The following is a 25455-nucleotide window of genomic DNA, read 5'->3' as shown; positions in this document are numbered from 1 at the left end:
TCCTTTTTATTTCCTTAATGATTCAACTTTCTATTTGCTCTAAATAGTATATGTCTTAAAGGTAATATCCAATTATAATAAATATTGATTTTTAACATTTTTATAAAAAGATTTATACTTACTTATTTGACAGAGCGAGAGCACAGTAGGCAGAGCGGCAGAGGGAGAGGGAGAAGCAGGCTACCCACTGAGCAGGGAGCCCGATGTGGGGCTCAATCCCAGGACCTTGGGATCATGATCGGAGCTGAAGGCAGTCCCTTAACCAACTGAGCCACCCAGGTGCCCAAATTAATTATTATTTTTTTAAGTTAATTGGCAACCATTTGCATATTTCTAACCTGAAAATACCAAAATGTATTTCACAGGTTGGTCAGTTGCTGTAAATCACAAAGGCAGGTAGCAGTATAGTGAGAGCTGGAAGCCCAGTGCTTCGGCTCTCTGGTAGACTGCACTGACTGCTGGTCCTGCTGTCCTGCGTAATGGATGTTCTTGGTGCAACTAAGATCGATGCATTTTAATATATGTAGTTCCCACCTCTGTATTCTGATTTGGAGGAAAAACTTTGCCCTAGAACACTGCTTTGTGGAAAAGACTTTATGTCACTATTAGGTTATGTTTTCCTCTTAAAGAGATTTTTTTTTTTTAACAAAAAATGGAGAATAACTTGATGTTTAATCTTTAGTGTTAAGCTATAAAATTTTCCTCCATGCTGCCATGAGCTTTAATAGTTAACGATGATAGACTCTCTGCTTTAATATTTTTCTTAGACTTTTTCTTTTAGAATTCTGTTAATGCCTTTCACAATAAATATTTGTTGAATTGAACCCTGCTGAGTCGATGAATTGTTTTGCTTTGCTGAAACAGATTCTCTCACAAGTGTAAAAGAAGAACTTGTGGCTATTTGCTGTCTGTGCTGGGTTCATTCCTGTCTATGAAACTTTCAGTGTATTTTTTCTTATTTACTTAGATGTGGAAATGAAATGATACTGTAAATCAGTTGTTTGCTATGATGTTAGTGTAAGAGCAGGAAGCTTGAAATTGGAAGATCAAGTCTGTGCCTCGACTCTGGCACTTTGGAGAGCATTTGTGTTAGGGCAGTCTGCGTCGATTCCCTCATCTGTAGAAGAAAGAAGAGAGTAAGGCTTCATAGGGTTTTATTAGGATTAAATGGGATCACATTTAAGCCTACCTAGCACAGTACCTGGTACATGAAGAGTGGATAATAAATATTTACCGGATTAAAAACCAAACAGTGCTTCAGGTATGTCTTAAGACTATTTTACTAGAAGTTTTATAGAATCACAAAACCTTAGAATTAGAGGGGCTGTCAGAGTTCAAGGCCAGCCTTCCTTGTAAGAACTTAATTCCTTCTCTGGTACCCTTGCCAGGCGTTCGTTTCCCAGCTGCTCGCTTTCGTCTTCAGACGCGACTCCTGGCAGACTCCAGAAGCTCCGACTGGAGACTGCTGAGGGTCTGGCTTCGCCAAAGACCCGGCCCTGGAGCGTGCTCTCGGGAGATGGGTTGAGTCCGGCGTATTTACGGGGGCTTCTCACTGCAGGAATCGGTGGTAAAGGATATAGGGCAGCCACGGCAAACCATGAACCCGAGTCGTTGCCTGTAATAGGAGATTAGGGGAAGGTAAAAGGATAGTGAGAGGAAGGGCCGGAGCGGGTTCTGGCCAGAGAGGAGACTCCTCGACGCACAGCTTCAGCCTGGCGGCCTCGCACCCACCGAATGCAGTACAGAGAGAAGTTCAACTGGAAGTGATACACTCGGATTTATTCCATTTTTAAGTGAATGTTCTGATTTTTAAATAGTTCTCCCTTAACTACTAACTTGAAATATATTCCCTTTTTGTTACTTTCATGTCTTTATTCTAGTTCATTCTCTGTAGCCTTACAGAGTCAATACCTTTCTCATCCCTCGTATCAGATCAGACACCTGCCAGCTTTACCTCTAAAACACATAGAGACTCGGTCCCTTTTGCTACCATCTGAGCTTAGGCCACCATCATTTCTTTTCTAGATTACTGTCATACATGGCCCAGAATCAACCAGTAAGTTTCCACTCCTGCTGTCCTGTTGAGAGCATTTGTCAAAACCTCTGTAGTCCTTCATTCTCAAAAGAACTGCAGAGAACAACTGCCCCTGATCTTTATCTCCTGAGTTAGAGTGAAGCTGAAGAAACACTCCCCTAATTCCTGTTTTCTTGTAGGAATTGCTGAGGTATTGTCATTGTTCCTATGTTCCCTTGGGTTGCTGAACACTCAGAATGTCTGTTGAAATCCAGGCAGGGAGGAGAGGGTCCACCACATGACAAGGTGGGGTAAAGGAAGAGCGACCACGGGGTGTGCTCTGGGCTGTGGGAACACAGAGGAGCAGACAAAACTCAAAGTTTGCTTGTGAAGATTGAAATTGCTTGTTTTAAGCAGTTAAAACTCTCAGACTTCTGTTACTACACCAGATTATTCTGAAGTATTCTGCAAAATTCCTACAAATGCCCATGATATAGCTCTTTAATGTTTTCTTGCAAGATTAAGGATATAGGGGATTTTGCCAGGGCCAGTGAATAGGAGAGGGTGTGATCATCTAGCTAATGGAGGGCCCTTGGCCCGAGCATTCCAGATCCTTCTGTTGTAATGTCTGAAGACTAGACTTTTTAGGATGGTGAAATGGAGCTGAGATCCCTTCATGAAGTTGTAACTCTTGAATACCTATATTCTGTAGCAAAAGGGTAGGCGAGGAAAAAACCCACCCACTGGCAAAGTATAGCAGTGAAGTCTTTTTTAACTTTAGATCTAGGGAGATGTCATCCTGAGAATTCATACCAGAGCTCTTTTTAAGAAACAAATTCTAAGTTTGAAATCATGCCACCTATGTGATCTGGGAAACCAGGAATAAGAAATAAAAGTGATATTGGGGTAGAAGTGCCTCAGTGGGGTAGAGGCAAATATATGGTCTTTTTGAAGGAACGTACTTTCAACCCAGGCTTCTCAGACTCCTCCTCCAAAGCCTGTATCCCCAGATTATAGAACCCAGGAAGGAAGAAGCCAACATCAGAGTTGCAGCAAAACAACCAACAATAGAAGTGGACTCTCCCCATCTCCATGGACCTTAGATTATTGGAATTAGTCAGATTATCATTCAAATTAACATACAAATGTTTTAATAATAAAAGAGGGGCGTTGAAAACCCGGGCAAGAAGCAAAGTAAAAAATGACAAGGTAGATTTGGCAAAGGAACAATTTCTAGAAAGGAAAAAAATTTAGAAACTCAGTGGGTAATAGTGGACTACAAACTTTTTAAAGAGTGAATTAATAATAGAGCTCAGGAGATTAACCAGATGTAGTACTAGTAGTTATGGATGAAAGGCAGGAATGAGAAGGTAGGAGATTTGGAGGACGGGATGAGAAGATTTAAAATGAATCTAATTTTGGAGTTCAGAGAGAATAGAAGTAGTTCTCAGCTATTGTCAATTCAAATACTATATAATGGTTGAGAATTCTCTAGAATTGATGAAAGGCATGAATTCTCTGCTTTAGGAAGCACAATGAAACCCTAAGTAGGATAGATAAAAATTCTGTCCCTAGAAATATTATAGTGAAACTTCAGAAAATCCAAAGAAAGAATCTTTAATAGGGGACAGGAAGAATAGATCATTGTCCACACAGAGCCACATTTCATAGTACTCAGTAGCAGTAATGGAACCCTGAAGACAATGAAATTATAAAATGCTGAGAGAAAATAACTATCAGCCTTAAAATTTTTACCCAGCTAAACTTTTATTTGAAAATAAAGATGAATTGACATTTTAAACAAATAAAAACTGAATTTGGTGCTGTCATACCTTCACTGAAAGAACTTTAAAATGATATACTTAAAGAAGGAAATTGAACTCGGATGGAAAGACCAAGATTCCAGAGGGAATGAAGCAGATACTGGTCACTTGGGTAAATCTAAGTAACCTCCATACACCTGTCTTAAGATGTTGGTACTGAGTAAATGCTGGATTGACAGATAGTTGATCCATCAACTTTCCTGAGAGAGTGTGCTCTCTCATTCCTCCGTGGAAAAGGGGGACACTGACTTCTTAATTTAGAATTTTTCAAGGGAAGCTGGAATTTCAACAGAACTCCCAACATGGTTAGTCTTATTTTACAAAGTTAGGAGACACATTCAGTCTCTTGGATGTGATTTAGAATGGCTGAATTTCATGAAAGATTTCTATTTATTGGTTGCCGAGCAAATTTTAAATTAGGTATCAACAAATTTTACCCCCTGTTTACCAAGATCTTAAATGTCACTCTTGATTTTTATTTGAAGATTTGAATTTCTACTCAAAATGTTCTCAGATTTTACATCCATTATTTAAAAGACAGTTCTAGATTTATTGTTTCTGAGAACCCATGCTAATCTAGGGCAAATTTTAAAATAATAAATGAAATAGAACTTGATACTCTTTAACTGGCCAAGAACATCACAACCAGAAACTTCTCTCTCTCTTATGGTCCTGACTCTAAAAAAAGTATTTGCTAGACAGAATTTTTTTCTAACTGTTGAAATTCAGCTATGTTATCAGTAGTATACTTTCAGTAGGATTTTGTTAGGAGGGCCAAAGTCAATAGATGAGTTCTCTCAGCACATATTTTTATATATTTTTGAAAGTTTTTTTTTTTTAAGATTTTATTTATTTGACAGAGATCACAAGTAGGCAGAGAGGTAGGCAGAGAGAGGGGGGGAAGCAGGATCCCCACTGAGCAGAGAGCCTGATGCAGGCCTTGAGCCCAGGACCCAGAGACCATGACCTGAGCCAAAGGCAGAGGCTTAACCCACTGAGTCACCCAGGCACTCCTGAAATAGTTTCTTTTAAGGAGTTTTGTGGACCTAAGTTGATATCCTTCATCCACCATTTATTGGGCTTTCTGGGCACCATTCATTTATTTATCGAGCAGGTATTTTTGCACACCTGTCAGGTTCTCGCCTGCACTGAGGTTGCTGTAGCGAACAAGATTAATAAGGTGCCTGTGCTCAGGAAGCTTGCCTTCTAGTGGGGCAAGTAAATGAGTTTTAAAATTATCAGAAGTAAATAAAAAGACCAAAATAGGGTGACATGATAGTAACTGGGGGAAGGGGCATGTGTTTTGGGTTGAATGGTGAGGGAAGGACTCTTTGAGGAGATGGCCATCAGAGCCTGGAAGAGAGACGAAGCCTCCTGAGCAGGAAGCCTCCTAGGCTGACGGAACAAATTGCAAAGGCTGTGAGGCCCGTATGAGCCGGTGTTTCCACGTGCTACGGGAGCATATTAATGTGGTGGTTAAAAATGACCCTACATTGTGTAGAAATTGATTTTGATTTTATAATGGTGTGAGAATCACACTAGAGTGTCATAACTTCAGTTCATATCTTTTACTGGCCCAAGTGTTGCTGCTGTAATTTTTACTCTGTTCTGTTTTCAGCCGGTGAACTCAGTAACGTTTGGTTGGAGATGTTTGATTTGTTTGCTGGTATGTGGTCTGTTTTCATTTGGGCAGTTGGTAGTGACCCCACTGTAATATAAAAACATTGAAATATTTGCTAAACTTAGTTGAATTATAAATCTAGTTTTTTACAGAGAGAATAACAAATGATCATTGTTTATTACACATGAAAGAAACTTTAAAGGGAGTATCCAAAATGTTAAATTATGCTATAGAATTTAAGCATCTAGTTTCTTTTCTTTAGAATAAATCAGTTTCATAAATATCTAGTTATTTAGTTATACTACATAAATAAGAAACCCTTAAAATCACAGGAAAACTATGTTTCTCTTTTATTTTGAAATATACATATATTTGTACTCTTTTTCAAAAAGTAAATACTTTTTTTAGCTATTACTCTTTGAGTCCTGTGCTGTCTGTTCTAGCTCTTCAGCCTGTCAGACTGAAGCTTTCCAAGGTCAGAATCCTGTCTAGTATCTGGTCCCATGGAGAGAGTACAGGGCGTTACACATAATAATCTCTTAAAATTGTTTGAGTGCCTGAATAAACAAATGAATGAATATATGAACTTTACTGTGGAGGTAGTCTTTGGAGAATAATTAACCAATAATCGGCATACTTAAAAAGATAGATTTTTTTTTTAAAGATTTTATTTATTTATTTGACAGAAATCAGAAGTAGTCGGAGAGGCAGGCAGAGAGAGAGAGAGAGGGAAGCAGGCTCCCCGCCGAGCAGAGAGCCCGATGCGGGACTCGATCCCAGGACCCTGAGATCATGACCTGAGCCGAAGGCAGCAGCTTAACCCACTGAGCCACCGAGGCGCCCTTAAAAAGATAGATATTGACTGCTTTTTTAAAAAGTGCCTTTGTCATATTTGGAAAATTTAAGCATTTCTGAAGGGGATGGGGTAGCCAGTGTGAAGAACACTCATACGGACCCAGAATCCGAAAACGGATCTGAATTGAAGCTGTGCTGTCACTCATGATGTGTTCTGAAGTAAATCATGCTGTCTTGCTCGCAGTTTCCTTGTTTGTCCAGTGAGGGGATTAGATTGATTGTTGCTAACATTTTTCTCTACTCTAAAACCCTATGATTTTTATCCTTTGCTATTTGCAAGAGCCAGGAGAGATAAAGGTTGCCTTTTATGTTAGATTTGATTCTAAATCTAATGACACAGGACAGCGGTGCTTAAACTATTTTTCGTTAAATGGTAGTGAAACGCTGAAAAAGGTTTAGTGGGGGTATGAGTACACAGTGTGCTATGTTATGATTAACTGCCACTTCTGTTTTCTTTAGTGGCCTGTACTCTTCATCTGCCTATCTAATTTTTCTTAGTATTGAGATTATTTTAGTACAAACAAGTAGTGTGTTTGTAAAAAAGGGCCCAGCCAGTATGGTAAGCTGTCTGGATAGTTTAAAAAAAGAAAAGATGTCTGGATAGTTGATGGTTTCTAAGTACGGGCTGGTCTACAATACAGTACATTTTTTTAAAGTTTTATTTTCTCAGAGTGGGAGGAGGTGCTAGGTACTTCTCTTTTTAAAATTAAGCATAGCATTCTCTTTTATACCATGTTAGCATATTGTTGACAAAGTTTTCTAAAGTGAAAATCTGTTTAGTAGCATATTCAAGTTTAAGATAGAGAATTTATTTTTTAAGATTTTATTTTTAAGTAATCTCTGGAACCCAACATTGGGCTCGAGCACACACCCCGAGATCAGTAGTCACACGCTCTACCGACTGAGGCACCCCAGAAGAGAGAATTTTAATAGCCTCATCTTGTGTCCCAAATAGCGTGAAGTCGGGGGAGATGATTGGAGTGACGTGACTGCGGGTGCTCTGGTTTCTTCCTTTGTGGTGGCGGCTGAAGTCCGGCTGCCCCGGAGAAGGGCCGCTGCCCGGGAGCTCCTCACGTCCGGCTTGCCTGGCATACTGTCATTACTTGTTTTCTTTCCAGTTCACGTTAGGAAATGCACTCACGTTACCTTAATAACCTCTTCTCGGTGCCTCTGGGGGAGAATGAGCTAGTGAGCCTTCTTACGGGTAGATTATAGTTTTTCTATCTTTTTAGTCTCTTTTGTAACAATCTGTGTAGGAGAGGGAGGAATGATAATATGTACTAAATCCTAAGTCGAGATAGGTTCTTGATCGAATTTAGCTAAAATGCCCCCCATTTATTGATCCTTTTTCTGATAATTGTTAACCATTCCTCATTGTTTGGAATTGCTATCTTGACTTTCTACTTTGAAAGTTATTAGCAGTTCTAACGTATTTTGGCTTTACTCTCTGGAGGGAGCACTGAGTATATACAAGGTTATCGAATCATCTGCCATTAGGTTAATGGCTTTAGGATTTTCATCTAGAGCTTTAGAAAGTCCTGTCCTCATTTTTGTGGCATATGAACATTACTTCAGGGGCCAAAATTTTAATAAAATGTTCTTTTTTTTTAAATGGTGTTCTGTGGAACCGGTTGATGTTCTCATAACCAGTGTGATGTGAATGTGTTGTGGATGGTCTGTCTCTCTACCACGTTGACCGGAAGCCCTTTCTGTCTACCACTTTGAACCCCTTGAGGGTTATTGTTAATTTTTTGTTGTAGTTTTCTGATGAATGGTTCAACTATGAAATAAGTCAGAACTTTAACAGGTATGTTCTGGAGGTGCTGCTTTCTACTATAGGTAGCACAGAAAGGGTCTGTAGTGGCTGCCATCATATTAAAAAACAATTACTTTATTTTGTCTCAAAACAAACAGTACAACTAAAAAATTTCGTTTACTTCTACAGTTGAGTCATGAGTTGACAAGCTCTTATGAAGTTCGAGCAAGGACAGCATTTTGAAAGTTCTTCCAGTTAGCTTTTTTGCATTTAGGTAAAATGGGACCCTAATCTAGGGCAAAATGTAGAGGTGGCAAAAAATAAAAAAATAAAAAAAATAAAATCCAGTTTTATATTACTTTGGGGCAACCTGAGCTTTTTATCTGGAAAATCTTCCTTTGTATTTGCTAGTTTCCTCTTAATTACAGAACTTTCTTGTATTATAACAAATCTTTATATTTAAAACCAGTATTGGGGCACCTGGGTAGCTAAGTGGGTTAAGCCTCTGCTTTTGGCTCAGGTCATAATCTCAGGGTTGTGGGATCAAGCCCCGCACCTGCTTCCCCATCTCTCTTTGCCTGCTGCTCTGCCTACATGTGATCTCTCTTTCTGTGTCAAATAAATAAATAAAAATTTTAAAAATAAAAAAATGAAACTGATATTGTCAAATGCATTGAAAATAATTTAAGAAACGTTTAGTAATAGAACAATTTCACAAAAACTATGTATCTCTTGAAACCAAAAAACAGATGCATATGCTAAAAATTAACCATTTGTTGTAAATCTGTACATATATGTGTCTATAAGTACAGATAAAAGTGGAATCATACCCAGAACTCATCTTACAGAGTCTTCCTTATACGCAAAGCACTTTACTGTGAAATATGGGGACTATTTGAACGTTACTGACTTCTGTCATGGAGGCTGTTCTTTTGAAATCTGATAAGCTAGAAATGTTGGTGCAAATATATAACTAAATTGATATACGAAATAGGAAAGAAAAGTTGAGACTGAAAACCTATAACTTAATATTGACCAGGCACAATTAACAAGACCAGATTTTGGAAATTCGAGTTTGTACATTACGTATGTGCATGCACATTAGGAGGTTTGCAGAGTTGCCTCTAACATAAGTGGTAACTACATTTCTTAGCAGACTCCAGTAACTGATCTAATTATAATCAATGAGCACCAAATGAGTAACTCTAAATAACTTAAATATATGTTATTGGTAGGTTGCTTTTAACTTCAGATAATGAAAACTCAGTCTGGCTTCAACACAAGGAAACTGGCTTGGCTCACAGGATTGAGAGACCCAGAGCTGCAGGGTCAACAGCCTGGGCTCTCTGTGTTGCTTTGCCCTCGGGTTCTTTCCCTGATGGTTGCAAAACACCTGCTAGCAGCAGCCAGAGAAGTACTCCTCCTGGTTGGAATCTAGAGAATGGGGAGTAGCCACTTACTTTCTATGAAAAGTGAGACTAACTGTCCCAGAAAGGTTCAGGAGCTCTGTCCTTGATTTCATTGGCTAGAATTGAGTTATGTTCTGGATTACGGTCTATTCCTGAACAAGTCAGTAGCTGGGATTGATCATTCACCTCTTTCCCTTGAGCTGAGGTCATTTGCCCATTTCCAAATGGGGAGAGTTGGGGTCGCCATCAGCATGTACTGTTACTGTAGTCCAGAGTGAAACCTCAGAATGAATGGAATTAACAGCTGCTGTAAAAAGCAGTATAGAGGTTCCTCAAAAAATTAAAAACAGAAATACTGTATGAGACAATAATTCCACAACTAGGTATTTACCCAGAGAAACTGAAAACACTAATTAGGTAAGATATATGCACCTCTTTGTTTGTTGCAGCATTATTTACAATGACCAAGATGAATATGTAACCCAAGTGTCCCAGCTTTATCCATAATGAATGGAGATGTGATTACACACACACACACACACACCAGATTATTCAGCCTTTAAAAGAAATCTCGCCCTTTGTGACAACATGGATGATATTATGCTAAGTGAAGTAAGTCAGAGAAAGACAAACACCTTATGATTTCACTTATAAGTGAACTCTTCAAAACAAAACAAAGGTACAAACGGAAAACAGAAACAAATTCAAAATACACAAAGCAAATTGGTGCCAGAGTGGAGGGAGATGTGGGGATGAGCAAAATAGGTGAAGGGAATTAAGAGGTACAGACTTCAGTGATGAAATAAACGAATCATGGGGATGAAAAGTACAGAGTAAGGATCACAGTCAGTAACAGTGGCGGGTGGTGACCACACTTCTCATGATGAGCACTGTGTAGTGTATGGCATTGTCAGTCACTGTGCTGTGCCTGAAACACAACACTGTATGTCAACTACACTTCAATAATGAAAAATGTTTTAAATCAATAATTAGCATTTTGGGATCAGTTCTGGACCTCTAGTAGCAGCAAGACAATACTTTGACAGTCCTTGGTATAGTGAGAATGGGCTGAGGACAGACCCTGAGCAACACCAACATTTAACAATTACAACGAAGGGCGTGTGAATCAGTCTTCTAGTTAAATTTATTTTGTGTGTATTTTTAATTATGAGCTACAGAAAGCTGTTATTTGACCTTATTTCATTAGTTCTAACAGCATATTTCATATTTGATTTACTCAGTGGTTTTCTCTCTTGGTCTCTGGTCACTTTAATGTCACTATCATGGTGTTTCTTTCAAAGAAAGAAGAAAGTGCTGCCCATTGTCTTAAAGGAAATAGAGAAGGGATTATAAGTGGGGTTTCTTTAACTGAAGTTAAAGGAAAAATGAATGGGTACTTTGTAGCGTATTAAGTGTCTAATGAGTTAGATCAGGAGGAGGAATGCATTCTTGTATGCCCTTTTTTGTGGAAGCTCCTACAAGTAGAAACTTCAGACTTACACCTACCTACATGTTAGGTATCTTGGAAAAATTATTATTTGTTTATTATAAAGGAATAAATGATAAGATTTACTACCCTGTGTCTGAAGACCTCAGTGATTAGAAACAGTTTGTGATCAGTAATGGACTGTAACTGGTAGTGGGTTGAGTATCTTATGTGCGAGGACCCTCTTCTCCTTGAGGTATCACAAGCAGACAGTATAACTCTTGTCTTCTTGTGCTTGGCCTGTGTAGGACCACTGTTGACCTCTGCATCGTATTTTTTAGGCAATGAGTTACTAGCCAACAGACTCAGTTCAGGGGCCCATGAGTTCTCCTTTACATTTTGTGAAAAAACCGATTGCTGGGCCTCCAACCCCCAGATTTTCGGATTCAGTAGGTCTGGCATGGGGCCTGAGAATTTACGTTTCTAGTAACTTCCAGATGATACTGATGGTGCTCCTCCGGTACTGCACTTCGGGAATCGCTGTTGTGAAACATTTATGTTTAATGAAAGCAAGGAGCAGTCGTACTGAATTTGTTTAAGGAGAAGATACATGGTACTTACTGCTGTTTAGGTCAGACTGTATTGGTTTTTCTCTCTGGTGGTTGGCTATTACGTTACATGACCCACAGGGAATACGCCCTCAAATTCTACTTATTTAGTAAAAGAATAGTTACCTTTTGATGATTGACATCTCTCAACTTTTGACAGATGCATTGATTATGGCTGCTGGGCTGAAAGCTACTTTTGGCCTAGATGAAAATACTGGCATTATTTTGCTCGATGATCCCAAAGATAGGATTTTTTTTTTTTTCCTATTTGTTCTTTAGTAAGATCCGGTAATTGTTATTTCACTCAGTGAGTATTGAAACTTTAAACCGGTCTGAGGCCAGTACAACCCTTTGCTGTTGCCAGCTGTGCATGTTTCTATGGAAACTCAGTAGGGGCTAGCGGGATTACTGTTGTAAGGAGCACACCTGGCTTATTTGCATCCAATTTAAGTTGGGGAAATTTCACAAAAGAATGAAACGTCTGTAGACGTGTCAATGGACAGCCAGAAGGAGCTTGTCATTTGTAACCATCATATTGGTCTAAAGAGGAAGAGTGGGGTGGGTTTTCCTTACTCATTATAGTTCATGTTTCTGGAGGGCTTTGGTTGATATGCTAAAGTTTATATTTGTCTCATTGTGTTTTGTTTTTGTTTTGGGAATATCCTTTTAAATATTCTAATATATATCTGTAATTAGGGACGCCTGGGTGGCTCAGTTGGTTAAGCAGCTGCCTTCGCTCAGGACATGATCCCAGCGTCCTGGGATTGAGTCCCACATCAGGCTCCTTGCTCAGCAGGGAGCCTGCTTCTCCCTCTGCCTCTGCCTGCCATTCTGTCTGCCTGTGCTTGCTCTCTCCCCCTCTCTCTCTCTGATGAATAAATAAAAAAAATTAAAAAATATATATATATCCGTAATTAAATATCTTTATGGTTTTAAAATTCTCTTAAAGAATTTAAAGTGCATGTAGATCAGACTCTTTTTCAAGAAAGAAGGAATTTAATTTCTTTCCAGTTATACATTGTAATCAAATGTCTTAGTTTTTGACCACAGTTGCAGAATTATGGCAGAATTTCTTGTTGATCTCTACTTTCAAGTGTTAGGAACTACTGTGAACCCCTTCTCTCACAAAAATAACTTTTTTTTTTTTTTTAAAGAAGGCAATTGGAACTATTTATGTATTGGATTTTGTTTGCACCATTGAACTTAAGCCTTGTTTCAGAGTTTCATAAATGGTTAGGTCCATCACTGAATGTACAGAAAAAAATTATATGGACTAGTTACGTGAGCACAGAGTTACAGAGCACAGATACATACAATTTAGGTGCTTTTTACTAATAAGTTACACTACTCAGTTATACTGACTTATCCTAGTTGTACTAATTAGTTATGCTAATTCAGACATAGCTGCATGGTACAGGTGTGTGGCAAATGAGAGCGCAAGTATTGACTCCTCTTCCTTGGTTAAGGCTGCTTGAACTTTCTTTCTTTCTTTCTTTCTTTTTTAAGATTTTATTTATTTATTTATTTGACAGGTCAGAAGTAGGCAGAGAGGCAGGCAGAGAGAGTGGGGGAAGCAGGCTCCCTGCTGAGCAGAGAGCCTGTTGGGAGGCTTGATCCCAAGACCCTGGGATCATGACCTGAGCTGAAGTCAGAGCCTTAACGCACTGAGCCACCCAGGCGCCCCTGCTTGAACTTTCTACCGGTCTGAATTCTAAGGTTTTCTGGCAGAGTGTGGCGATCAGCGAGTGATGGTGAACTTCCATACTTGTGTGTGCCAAGTATTTCTTATTTTCTAGTGACAAAATTGTAATCCTGTACCGTTTTTTTTTTTCCAGAATATTTTGCAGTGATGGTCGTATACATTGATCTGTCACCTGGGAACATATGTGTGTGTGTATATATGTATACATATGTGTATGTATATATGGTGTGTGGATGTGTGTGTGTATAATGCCAGTTGAAGTAGGTACTTGTAAATTTGGAAAAAGGTAACACTGGATTTGGGGATTTTTTTTTTTTATTAGTGAAATATACTCTTTAAAGAAAAAAGTAGGCTATTTTATTCAGCTTTATGAGAGAGTAGCACCTTGTAATACATGTTCCAAGGATCTTCTAATTCACCTCCACGTTCTGAAGTCAGGGCAGGTACTACTATCCCCATCCGGTAGATGAGGAAGCAGCACAAGGGCAGGGCGCGCCTCCAGTCCCCTGTGCTCAGGCAGCGAACTACACCCTCACGGGTGGTCCAGTGTTCCCCACCGTGTATAATTGTTCGCCCTTAAAGTGTCAGGTTATTTTATGCAGTTGACTCAGTATTGCCTTTTTCTCTTTTTGTATTCATAGACTGGAAAAGTAAGAAGAGCTTTCCTGCCTTTTTAATTACCAAACTACTCTCAGTTTTCAATGAATCAATTCAAAGAAAGAATGCAGTCTTTCTATACCTGGTAAATATTTTCTGCTCATAAAAGCTATTAATTAAGTAGCCTCTGATAAATCCAGGTGTTTATGATGAGTGCCTTTAATTTTGTGGAATGACTATAAAAATGACTTACCATATTTATATATGATATTGGCTCTGAAATTTGTTTGATATTTATTGATGCGATGGAGTGATCCTTAGAATGCCTGTGACCTAGCCGGCGACAGAAAACAGTTTAGGATTGGCCCTAGTACTAGATTAGGCTGTGCTGGGTGGTTTCTTTTGTTTTGTTTTTTTTTTGTTTTGGGTACATAAATATACTAGGTTTTCTCTTTATTTGGATAATATAACATTAGCAGTAACCCCTATGTGGCAGTTTAATAGTATTTTGTAAATAATAGTTTTACAGAATTAATCTAGTAATCAGAATATTAAACCTACATTTTTTCATTTTACGGATGACCTAAGTGAAGATTAGCGAGATCAAGTAACTTGCTTAAGAAAGTTGAGCTAGCTGGTCTAGAGCTGAGGTCAAATTTTAGATCAGAGCCTACATATTTTGATTCCTACTCTAGTGCCTTTTCAAAATTCTTATCTTTTAAGTACCTTAAGTAAGAATTAACATGCCTAAGAGAGTAGACAAATCATAACAACATTTGATATGAGTCTAATGTATAACTTAAAATGTTAGTTTAGGAACAGAGAGGACAAAATGGATCTATATATATGCCACATAGAATACTTTATCTATATTAACAATGGTATTAACATTAATAAGCTACTAGGTACCATTAAAGCTTTTAGATACACTTTAAGCCTGAGGTGAACCCTTGGGCATATTTTGGACCTGTTTTGCAGAAAAGGAAACTGAGGCTTTCAAAGAGAGTGCTGTAGCTTAGGATGTTTAGAAAGTGGAGTTTAAAACCCAGTGCTCTCAGACTTAAAAGTGCATTACTAAGCTGTGAAGCCTGTTGATTTTTGGAATTAAAACTCAATCATAAATCCAACCTATCCCGTGTTAACTATTATTGATTATAGAATAATTTCCTCTCATAATTCAGCCATCCAAAACTCTGAGCCTTTTAGGGACATATTGAGGTAATGCAGAGAAACCATGTCTCCTCTGTAATGATTTTAACCATAAGAATCATATTAGCTCTTTTTATAATGTCGTTTAAATGTGTAGGTCTTATGCCTCTCTACAAAAGAAAGGTGTTTATAAAATATTTATATATTCTAAACATGTGCTTAAACTACACTAACTAGAGCAAGTTGAAAGGCATATTTCCTGTGATAGAACATTTGTCTCCGTGTTTTTACTTATTATATCCGATCAACAACGAACAGTTATTATTTTTCTCAAGTATTTTTCAGACAGACCTTTCAAAATTAGTTAAATGTTAATGAAAGAAATCAATGTTACAGCGAGGAGTATCATTTGAAAATTAATACATTTCAAGTGTTTGACTGGCTGGGGGATAAGTAAAAGCTTATTATCTGAAATGAAACAGTAATGATGAAAGTACAAAGAAAATGCCGTCTTCTTTATTAAAGTACCCAGCGTACCTGAGTTTGCCCAAACCAGGTGTATCTTTGCCATAAAACCTGACTTAGCCCCTGAGGCTCCCCTTTCCCCACAAATCTCCCATTTACCACCATCGCCTGGCCCAAGGAGGGTGGGCATGCTTAGAATGTAGGCGATGAGGTGCTAAAAATACACTTTATCAGCAGATCGTATGAGGGGACTGTTTTATTTCTGGTTGTGTGGAGAACTTACAGCAAAGAAATGTAATTTGTGTGCATTTTAACCTGTACCATTCGAAATAAGAAATGTAATTAGATTGCCTGGAATCTCTCAACTTGGGGCAGTCATATGTTAGGACTGGATGAAAGGTGAGATACACGGGCAGATTTTATTGTTGGTTTTGTTAAATCCTTTCTAACCGGAGCTTGCGAAGATGGTATGAAACTTACCGATACAGTGACGTTTTGAGAAGGTTCCGGAGTCGCTTACCTGCCTTCATGTGTCTTAGAGCCGCTCACCTCCGAGTAGAAGGGAAGGAGGTGAGGCGGGGCTGGGGGGCGAGTGGGTCTTGAATCCCGACTCCGCCGGCATCTGCGAGGCACAGTTTTAGCAGAAGTGTGGAAGTACAGGAAGTAGAGCCGAGAGAAGTGCTGTGTACAGAATTAGGCGTCGCTTTTGTTCGGGCGATCATCTTGTTAATCCACCATATTCTTTCATCGTTTGCTTTCGGCAGCACCAAGTGCTCCTGTTTCCAGTGCTCTGAGTCACAACCACCTGGGATTGCTTTCGGTGCTTATGCATCGGTGTTCTGGGGTTGGTTGGTTTGTTTGCTTTTGGTTTCAGTGGGAGGGTCAAGTTTTAAATTTTCAGAAAACTGTAGTTAACAGTACTTCCCTGTAATATTTAAAAATTTGCACAGAGGGTAGATCTTAGGTGAAGTGCTCTTGCTACACATGCAGGTTTTAATGAAGAAAAAGGAGGGGAGGAAACTTGGAGGTCATGGCCACGTTTATGGCCTTGTTTGTACTCTCAGAGGAGTATACTTGCCGCTGAACTTACCAAGCTGTATACATTAAATATATACAGCTTTTGTATGTCAAATATAACTCAATAAAGTGTATTTTCAAAAATGATTGCAAAGAAGAAAAATTACACTTCTTAAGTTATTTAAGGATTAAAGCATGAGGAAAAAAGCAGGAATCAGCCATGTCCAGGTAATTGTAACATTATTAAGACTCTGTTCTTACCATGTACAACAAAGGTGATCTTGAGGCCTGTGGATTAAAAGTCAGTTAAAAAACACAGAAATGAAAAAAAAAAAAAGGAAAAAAAACCCAGAAATGGTCAAGAGTTTCACTTAAATTTTTTATTATAATAGAAGAAAAATCTTGACAGTGGTATTTATAAAATTTTCTAGCGCATACCAATACCATTATCATTTTTATAATTCTTGGTTATTTTCAAAATAACTTCTATTCTCATTTTAAATTTAAGAGCAAACGTGGGTGATAGCATAATCTTCATTTCTCAAATGAGGAAATTAAGGTTCAGCTGTTGCGTTAAGTTTTTAGGGGTGCCATAGCAAGGTACCACACACCAGGTGGCTTAAACAACAGAAATTTCTTACCTCATGGTTCTGGAAGCTAGAACTTCAAGATTGAGGTATTAGCAGGGTTGGTTCCTTTGGAAGCCTATGAGGGAGGATGTTTCATGTCTTCCTTCTTGTCTTGCCCCTGTTATGTATCTGTGTCCAAATTTTACCCAAGGATACCAGGACGATGGGCGTGGGGCCCACGCTTGACCTCCTCTTAACTTGATCATTTGCAGAGACCCTATTTCCAAGTTAGGTCACACTCTTCTTCTGGGGGACACAGTCCAACCCGTAACAGACAGTAAGTCTTTCAGTCAACATCTCTTAAGTAAGGAAGTTAGACATACCACATTGTCGTGCCGATAAAATAATAAGTTTTAAAGACATGTAAAAATAGATATATATAATATATTTAAAATTTATTTGCCAATATTGCCTTTTGTCTGGGTAGATTTTATTTAAAACTATATGAGATTCTAAAATATTTAATAGAGGGACGCCTGGGTGGCTCATTCGGTTAAGCGGCTGCCTTCAGCTCAGGTCATGCTGGCATCAAGCCCCGCTTCGGGCTCCCTGCTCAGCTGGCAGTCTGCTTCTCTCTCTCCCTCTGCCCTATTCATGCTCTCTCTCTCTTTCTTACTCTCTCTCAATTAAATAAAATCTTTAAACATAAATAAATAAGGTGGTAGTTAATAGAATTTGGGGTTGTGATAGGTTTCTGGCTCTTTTTTGGGTATGCGGTATGTTACCGGTTGTGGAAAGGTTGTTCAGTTCTCAGTGCTCACATGGACTTTCACTCATGCAGTGTAGAGCCTCACAGTGTGGACTCCTCCATATCGTGAGATGTCCATCAGAATACCATTTAAATTGTTTCAAGTGCGCTCTGACCGTAGGTAATCTGTGCATTTCATGATTCTGTAAGAACTGTGCTCCTGTCCGTGTTAATGTGCACCTTGCAATCTGAGATTTCTAGGGATGGGGATGACAGGGCTCCACTGGAATTATAATAAAACACTGGTAGTTTGTTGAGCTCTCCCCCCCTTTTTTCTTTTTTTTTCCTTTGCTATTGTTTTATTTTGATTTTAAAACACTCCCAGTACTTCAGTGAATAATCCTATAAATAAGGACATTCTGCTGCAGAGCCACAATACAGACATAAAATGCAGGAAATTAGCGTTATTACTTTACTGTCAACTAATCCATAGACTTGATTCGGATTTGCCAAGTTATCACAAAAATGCCTTCATAGTAAAAGTACCTACTGCAGGATTCTACACAGCATATAATCATCCTATCTCTTTACTGTTCTTCAACCATATTCCTTAGTCTTTAATTGATTTTCAAGACTGTGACACTTTGGAAGAATATATTTTGTGGAATATCTTTGAATTTGTATATGTGGTTTTTGATTTTTTGTGGTTTTTTGAGTTTTTTAAAAAGATTTTATTTATTTGACAGAGATCACAAGTAGGCAGAGAGGCAGGCAGAGAAGGAGGGGGAAGCAGGCTCTCTGCTGAGCAGAGAGCCCGATGTGGGGCTCGATCCCAGGACCCTAGGATCATGGCCTGAGCCGAAGGCTCACTGAGCCACCCAGGTGCCCCTTTAAAGATTTTATTTACTTGTCAAAGAGCACAAGCAGGGGGGTGGCAGGCAGAGGGAGAAGCAGGCTTCCCGCTGAGCAAGGAGCCTGATGCTGGGACTCAATCCCAGGACCCTGTGATCATGACCTGAGTCAAAGGCAGGTGCTTAATTGACTGAGTGACAGGCGTCCCTGAATTTGTGTTTATCTGATAGTTCCCCATAATAGATTCAGGTTCTACGTCTGTGGCAGGAATATCACAGAAGTGATGTTGTGTTCTCACTTCCTCTTTTCTGGTAGTGTACAATTTTGATTTGTCCCTTGACTAAGTGACCTTAACTGATCGCTTGATTATGGTGATGCTTACCAGGCTTCTCAGTAAAGCTGCGTCTTCCCTTTGTAATTGCTTAATATTTTGTAGGAAAACAACATTTTCATCATCAAATTTTTGATATTAGATATTTCATTAGATAGAGCACTTTGACTGAATTTATATGATGATGGTAGTTTCCAAATTCTGACTTTCTATTATTCTTTCTGTATTTATTTGGAATTCTACAAGGAAAAAACCTTCTTTTCTCCCTGTTGATTTATTTATTTCAACATGAATTCCTATGAGTAATGGTTATAATTTTTTACAGACTTTTATTTATTCAATTGAGAGAGAATGTGAGCACGAGGGGGGTGGGCGTGGCGGAGGGGGCAAAGGGAGAAGCAGACTCCCTGCTCAGTGAGGAGTGTGACGTGGGGCTTGATTCCAGGACCCTGAGGTGACCTGAGCCAAAGTCAGACGCTTAATTGACTGATACTTAACTGACTGAGCCACGCACCCCAGTAGTGGTTACAATTTATTGTTTTTATTTATTTTGTCATATTGCCTGAAATTTAGTCAATAGAAGGTTCTTTTAAACTTGCTTTTGTGTCTTTTCTGCATATTCCCGTTATTCTTAGAGCAGTCCACTACTAATTTCTTCACCAAAACAGTAAAAAGAAAGAAAGGAAAAATAAAATGCAGAGTTTCAGCCTAGAAACAAAAAGCCTCCATAAAGATACAGAAAATATAAAGAACTAAATGAAAATTTTAGAACTGAAAAAAACAATAACTGAAACAAAAACTCAGTGGATGGCTCACAGCAGAATAGAGGGGACAGAATGAACTGGAACATAGAACAGTAGAAATTACCCAATTTGAACAAAAAGGAGAAAATAGAACAATACGTGAGCAGAGCCACAGGGACCTGTGGGACTGACAGAAAGACCACAGAGGAGGAGAACGGAAAGGGGGGTGGTCTGAAAAATTCTCGTAGAAAGACTGGCTGAAAACTTCCCAAACTTATCAGAAGATACAAACCTATAGATTCTAGAGTCTGAGCAAGTTCTAAACAATATAAACGCAAAGTAGTAATAATAAAGTGTTGGTAAACTAAAGACAAAGGAAAGATCCTGAAAACAGTGAGAGCGAAATGATGCCTTTCCCTATGGAGAAAAACAATTCCCATGGAAGCCAAGAGGCAGTGGCATCACATTTTTCAAGTATTGAGAAAGAACTAAAAATACCAACTTCTGTTTTTATCAAAAATATCCTTCAGGAGTGAACGGGAAATCAAGACATTCTTAGATGAAGGAAAACAAAGCATTCTTCTCTGGTAGACCTACCCTAAAAGAATGGCTAAATTAACAAAATATGTAGTTTTAAATCAACAGAATATACTTAGGACTTGTGTACCAAACACTACAAATGCTGGTAGTAAATCAGTTTCTTTAACTTCAAGACTTCTTACATAGTTGCAAGAATGAAGCCTGAGGATATTGGTGAAGAAATTGACACATTAATCATTGGAACAGAAACAAAACCCAAAATAGGTTTACACAGGTATAAATGACTAATTTGTGACTAAGGTACGAAAACATTTGGAGCAAATAGAGGAAGGAAAATCTTTTTGACAAACAATTAAAAAAGAATTAAAAAAAAAAAAAACACCTTTACTGCTCACACTAGGAAGAAACATAGAAGGAAACCTGTAGAACAGAGGACTTGATGAATAGTTCTTAAACATGACCCCAGAGGGGCAACTGGCTGCTTCAGGCAGTACAGCATGCTGCTCTTGATGTTGGGGTTATAAGTTCAAACCCCATGTTGGGAGTAGAGATGACTTAAACATAAAAATCTTAAAAACAAAAACCCAAAACACATGACACCAGAAATACAGCCTACAAAAGGAAAAATTTGATAAATTAGACATTACCAAAATTAAAATATTTTGCTGTGTCCATTAAAAGGATGGAAAGGCAAGCTCCACAGTGGGAGAAAATATTTGCAAAGCACATATCTGATAAAAGGCTGTTATCTACAATATGTAAAGGGCTCACAAAACGCAGCCCTATGGAGGAAAAGGAACCCTCATACACTCTTGGTGGGAATGTAAGTTGGTGCAGCCACTGCAGTAACCAGTATGTATGTTCCTCAAAAATTAAAAATACAATTACCATATGAGCTAGTAATTCCATTACTGTGTATTTACCAAAGAAAACACTAATTCAACAAGATACATGAATCCCTATGTTTATTGCAGCATTATTGATAATAGCAAAGATGTGGAAGCAGTGCAAATGGCCACTGATAATGGAGAAAGAAGTTGTGGTATATGTCCACACAAAGAAATATTACTCAGCCATAAAAAGGATGAGATCTTGCCACTTGTGAAAACACAGACAAACCTAGAAGGCATTATGCTAAGTGAGAGGAGTCAGACAGAGAAAGACAGATTCCATATGATTCCACTTACATGTGGAATCTAAGAACCAAATGAACAAAAAGCCGAATCAGACCTATAAATATAGGAAAAAACTAATGGTTGCAAGAGGGGAGGGGGTTGGGGGGAGTAGGCACAAATGGGGGCGGGGACTGAGAGATCTAGGCTTCCAGGTATGGGATGAACAAATCACAGGAAGAAAAGACAGCGTAGGGAATATAGTCATGGTATTGTAGTAGTGTTGGACGGTGACAGGTGGTAGCTACACTTGTGATGAGCATAGGTGACATATAAATTTGTTGAATCACTGTGTTACGTACGTGAAACTGATATAACATGTGTCAGCTGTACTTAGACCTCCCCTCCCACACACAGTGAAACTCAGTTCTAGAAATCGAAACAGTCCTTTAGAAAAGGGAGATTTGGGGGATTTTTAGAAAAATCCAAAAGAATTGAATAGACATGTCGCTGAGGAGGATACACAAATAATAAGCATATGAAAATACGTTCTGTATTGCTACAATGAAAAGTAATAATATCAAATGCTGGTGTAGATTTGGAGAACCCGGATCTCTCATACATTGTGGAATCCTAAAATGGTACAGCCATTCTGGAAAATATTTGGAAATTTCTTCAAAAACTAAATATACACTTAACCATGTGACCCAGCAGTATCACTTCTGTGTATTTATCCCAGAGAAATAAAAATTTGTCCACATAAAAACATATACAGGAATGTGCTTTATATATTATAGATGAGAATCCTTTACCAGACAGGTCCTTTGCAAGCCTTTTCTCCCGTTGTGGAGCTTGTGACCCAGTGCACATCCCAAATATGAAAGTTTGTAGCATTGTTTTTGGTAATAACTCCAAACTGGGAATGACCGAAAGTCTTTTAATAGGTGAATGGTTAAACAGATTAGGGTACATCCATACTATGGAATATTCTGTTCTGCAGTAAAAAGGAATGAACTGTTGACACACAGGACAACTTGATTAGATCTTAAGGGTATTATGTTGAATAAAATATGCCAACCTGAAATTGTCATATATGATGTGATTCCATTTTTATAATATTCTCAAGATGACAAAATTACAAAGGCGGATGGCAGATGATTGGTTGTCAAGGATTCAGAATAGCCAGAAGGGGAGGAATGAGTAAAGCCATAATAGGGTAGCAGGAGGGAATTCTTTGTGATGAAATGGTTCTCCTGGGGCGCCTGGGGGGCTCAGTGGGTTAAGCCTCTGCCTTCGGCTTAGTTCATGATCCCAGAGTCCTGGGATTGAGACCCATAGGGCTCTCTGCTCGGCAGGGAGCCTGCTTCTTCCTCTTTCTCTTTCAGCCCGCCTCTCTGCCTACGTGTGACCTCTGTCAAGTAAATAAATAAATAAAATCTTTAAAAAAGAAGAAGAAGAAAAGAAAAGCAAAGAAAAAGAAATGGTTCTCCTCTATCGTGATTGCAGCGGTGGTGTTGTGGTCTACCTACACATGTGACAATAAGATGACAGAACTACACATACCCTTTTTTTTTTTTTTTTAAGATTTTATTTATTTATTTGACAGAGATCACAAGTAGGCAGAGAGGCAGGCAGAGAGAGAAAGGTGGAAGCAGGTTCCCTGCTGAGCAGAGAGCCCGATGCTGGGCTCGATCCCAGGACCCTGGGATCATGACCTGAGCTGAAAGCAGAGGCTTTAACCCACTGAGCCACCCAGGTGCCCCTACACATACCCTTTATACCAATGTCATTTGCTTGGATTTGATAGCATATTGTAGGATGAACCATTTCAAACAAAAAGAGATACTGTCATTTGTATATGGTCTTGGAGCAACAAACAGTCACCTGACGAGGAGGGCGATAAAGGAAGGTCTGAGGTCGTAACCTTTGAACCTGTCTTTATATGTTCGGTGGGTAGACTTGATCATGAGTTCATCCCGGGAGGAAAGATCCTGTAGAGAGATCGGCAGTCCGTACATGTGTTTGGCTGACTGCTACTACACCGTTGACATTGTTAAAACGTATTAGTGACATCTGATTAGTCAGAAGAACATCTTCATTAGTTGAGTAGAGAAATGTGTTTTTAAATTTATATCTCACATAGACTCTGGGATACTTATTACCCATGTATCTTCACACAAATTTATGAAACCGAGAGTAAGAGACACACAGAGAGGACACCTCACCGATATCGTAGATGAAACCTAATAGTTCAAAGGGACGGCTGGGAATCATTAAGCAGCATGGGGTTTCAAATAAAACACAATAAATAAAAGCCTGTATTTCATGGATTTAAGAAATGGAATCAGAGAAGTCACATTGCAGTTGTTAGGAGAACTCTAATATTAGCCAGAGATGCCAAGACAGGCTGTAGGCCTGTGTTAAAGCCGGGTTGTCACCTGCTCTTCTCCTCTGTGGAATCTTCTTACTTGGTGGTCTTGTTTGGGGTGATTGTCCGGTTCTTCTGTCTGATCAGCTGGGAGCATTCTGTGTCTCAGCCTTGTGCCCCCACTTCCTGTCCCACTGCCCGGCCGCAGCGAGTCCGTATTTGTTGAATGTGCTCGTGCATGAATCAGTGACTTTGCAAAACTCCATAAACTAGGAAAAAAGACATTTACAGCATCAAATCGGATGACAGGCTGAGCTGGACAGCAGTGCGACGGCGAACCTTCCGTAGAGCCGTGCGGAGTTCAGACTTCACAGCCAGAAATGCAGGATGGAATTCTATAGTGACGCGTCTACTAGGAGTCACCGCAGTGGTCGCCCGGGTGGCAGGTGGGCTCCGTGCACGACAATGTGTGTGTCGGCAGAAGTTACGGAGAAGCGCAGAAGCTCCAGCCTCTTCACCGGAGCTCGCTGCTGTCCCTAGCGACCCGGTGGCCGAGGGACTCCTCGGATCACAGCTGCCTGCACTGTCTGTCCGTGCCGTCTGCTGCCCCTCGGAGGCCGGCCGGCCCGCAGCACCGGCGCTTGTCTGCGCTCCCCAGCCTGCCCCGTCCGGTTGGACTCTCACCTCGTTCCACGGTTTAACCGTTATCATATCAACTAATGGGTAGAGAAGGAGGAGATGACGTCTCTGTGAAAACTTCAGTTGAATGTTTTGAAAACTGTAGATAAAGGATAATTACTGAAAATGCTGCTGAATTAGATGTGAGAAAAGAGCTGTAAAATATTAGGGATAAATGGTTCTTTGAAAAAGATTCTGTGCTCTCAGTGCTTGATGTGTCTTTTAAGTTCTTGCCTTTTTCTTTTAAAGGTTTGTTTATTTTAGAGAGAGAGAGTGTATGCAGGGGGTGGAGGAGCGAGGGAGAGGGAGAGAGAATCCTCAAGCAGACCCTCCCCCAGCGCGGGGAACAGCAGAGGGTCCGTCCCAGGGCCCTGAGGTCATGACCTGAGCCGGAACCAGGAGTGGGCTGCTTAACTGCCTGAGCCACCCAGGCACTCCACATTCTTATCTTACCTTTTTTTATATATATATATTTTTAAAAGATTTTTATTTATTCATTTGAACAGACAGAGATCACAAGTAGGCAGAGAGGCAGGCAGAGAGAGAGAGAGGGAAGCAGGCTCCCCACCAAGCAGGAAGCCCGATGCAGGGCTTGATCCCAGGACCCTGGGATCATGACCAGAGCCGAAGGCAGAGGCCTTAACCCACTGAGCCACCCAGGCGCCCCTTGTCTTACTTTTAAAGCAGTTTTTCAATTTGTGGGTCATGAAGTCAATTCAGTAGATTGAAATCAACAGTTAAAAAATATGTATCAAAAAAAATAAAAATAAAAAATATGTATCATATTGTACTACATCTAAGAAGGAGCATTGTTTCATGAAATTCTTCTTGAGTTTTTTATATTCTTAATATATATGTCAAATATGAAAAGCTTGAAAAACAAACTCAAGAAATTGAAACTGAAGGGACGCCTGGGTGGCTCAGTTGGTTGAGCAGCTGCCTTCGGCTCAGGTCATGATCCCAGCGTCCTGGGATCGAGTCCCGCATCGGGCTCCTTGCTCGGCAGGGAGCCTGCTTCTCCCTCTGCCTCTGCCTGCCATTCTGTCTGCCTGTGCTCGCTCTCTCCCCCCTC

General features: G+C 39.5%; 1 protein-coding gene across 3 annotated transcripts in view; it reads left to right on the top strand.

The window, feature by feature from the left end:
• The window catches only part of POU2F1 (POU class 2 homeobox 1), a 173218-nt gene that overhangs the window by 68617 nt on the left and 79146 nt on the right, over positions 1-25455 (top strand). Inside the window, exon 1 of one of the 3 annotated variants that reach the window (XM_059412475.1) lies at positions 13866-13956. The exons of the other annotated variants lie outside the window; for them this stretch is intronic. The gene's annotated coding sequence lies outside the window, so the exon portion shown is untranslated. Of the gene's footprint in view, positions 1-13865; positions 13957-25455 lie in introns of those variants that run through there. 3 annotated transcript variants of the gene reach the window in all.

The sequence above is a fragment of the Mustela nigripes genome, chromosome 10, assembly GCF_022355385.1.
Source record: "Mustela nigripes isolate SB6536 chromosome 10, MUSNIG.SB6536, whole genome shotgun sequence".
In the NCBI taxonomy this organism is placed as follows: domain Eukaryota; kingdom Metazoa; phylum Chordata; class Mammalia; order Carnivora; family Mustelidae; genus Mustela; species Mustela nigripes.
This window is presented reverse-complemented; position numbering and strand designations above follow the sequence as displayed.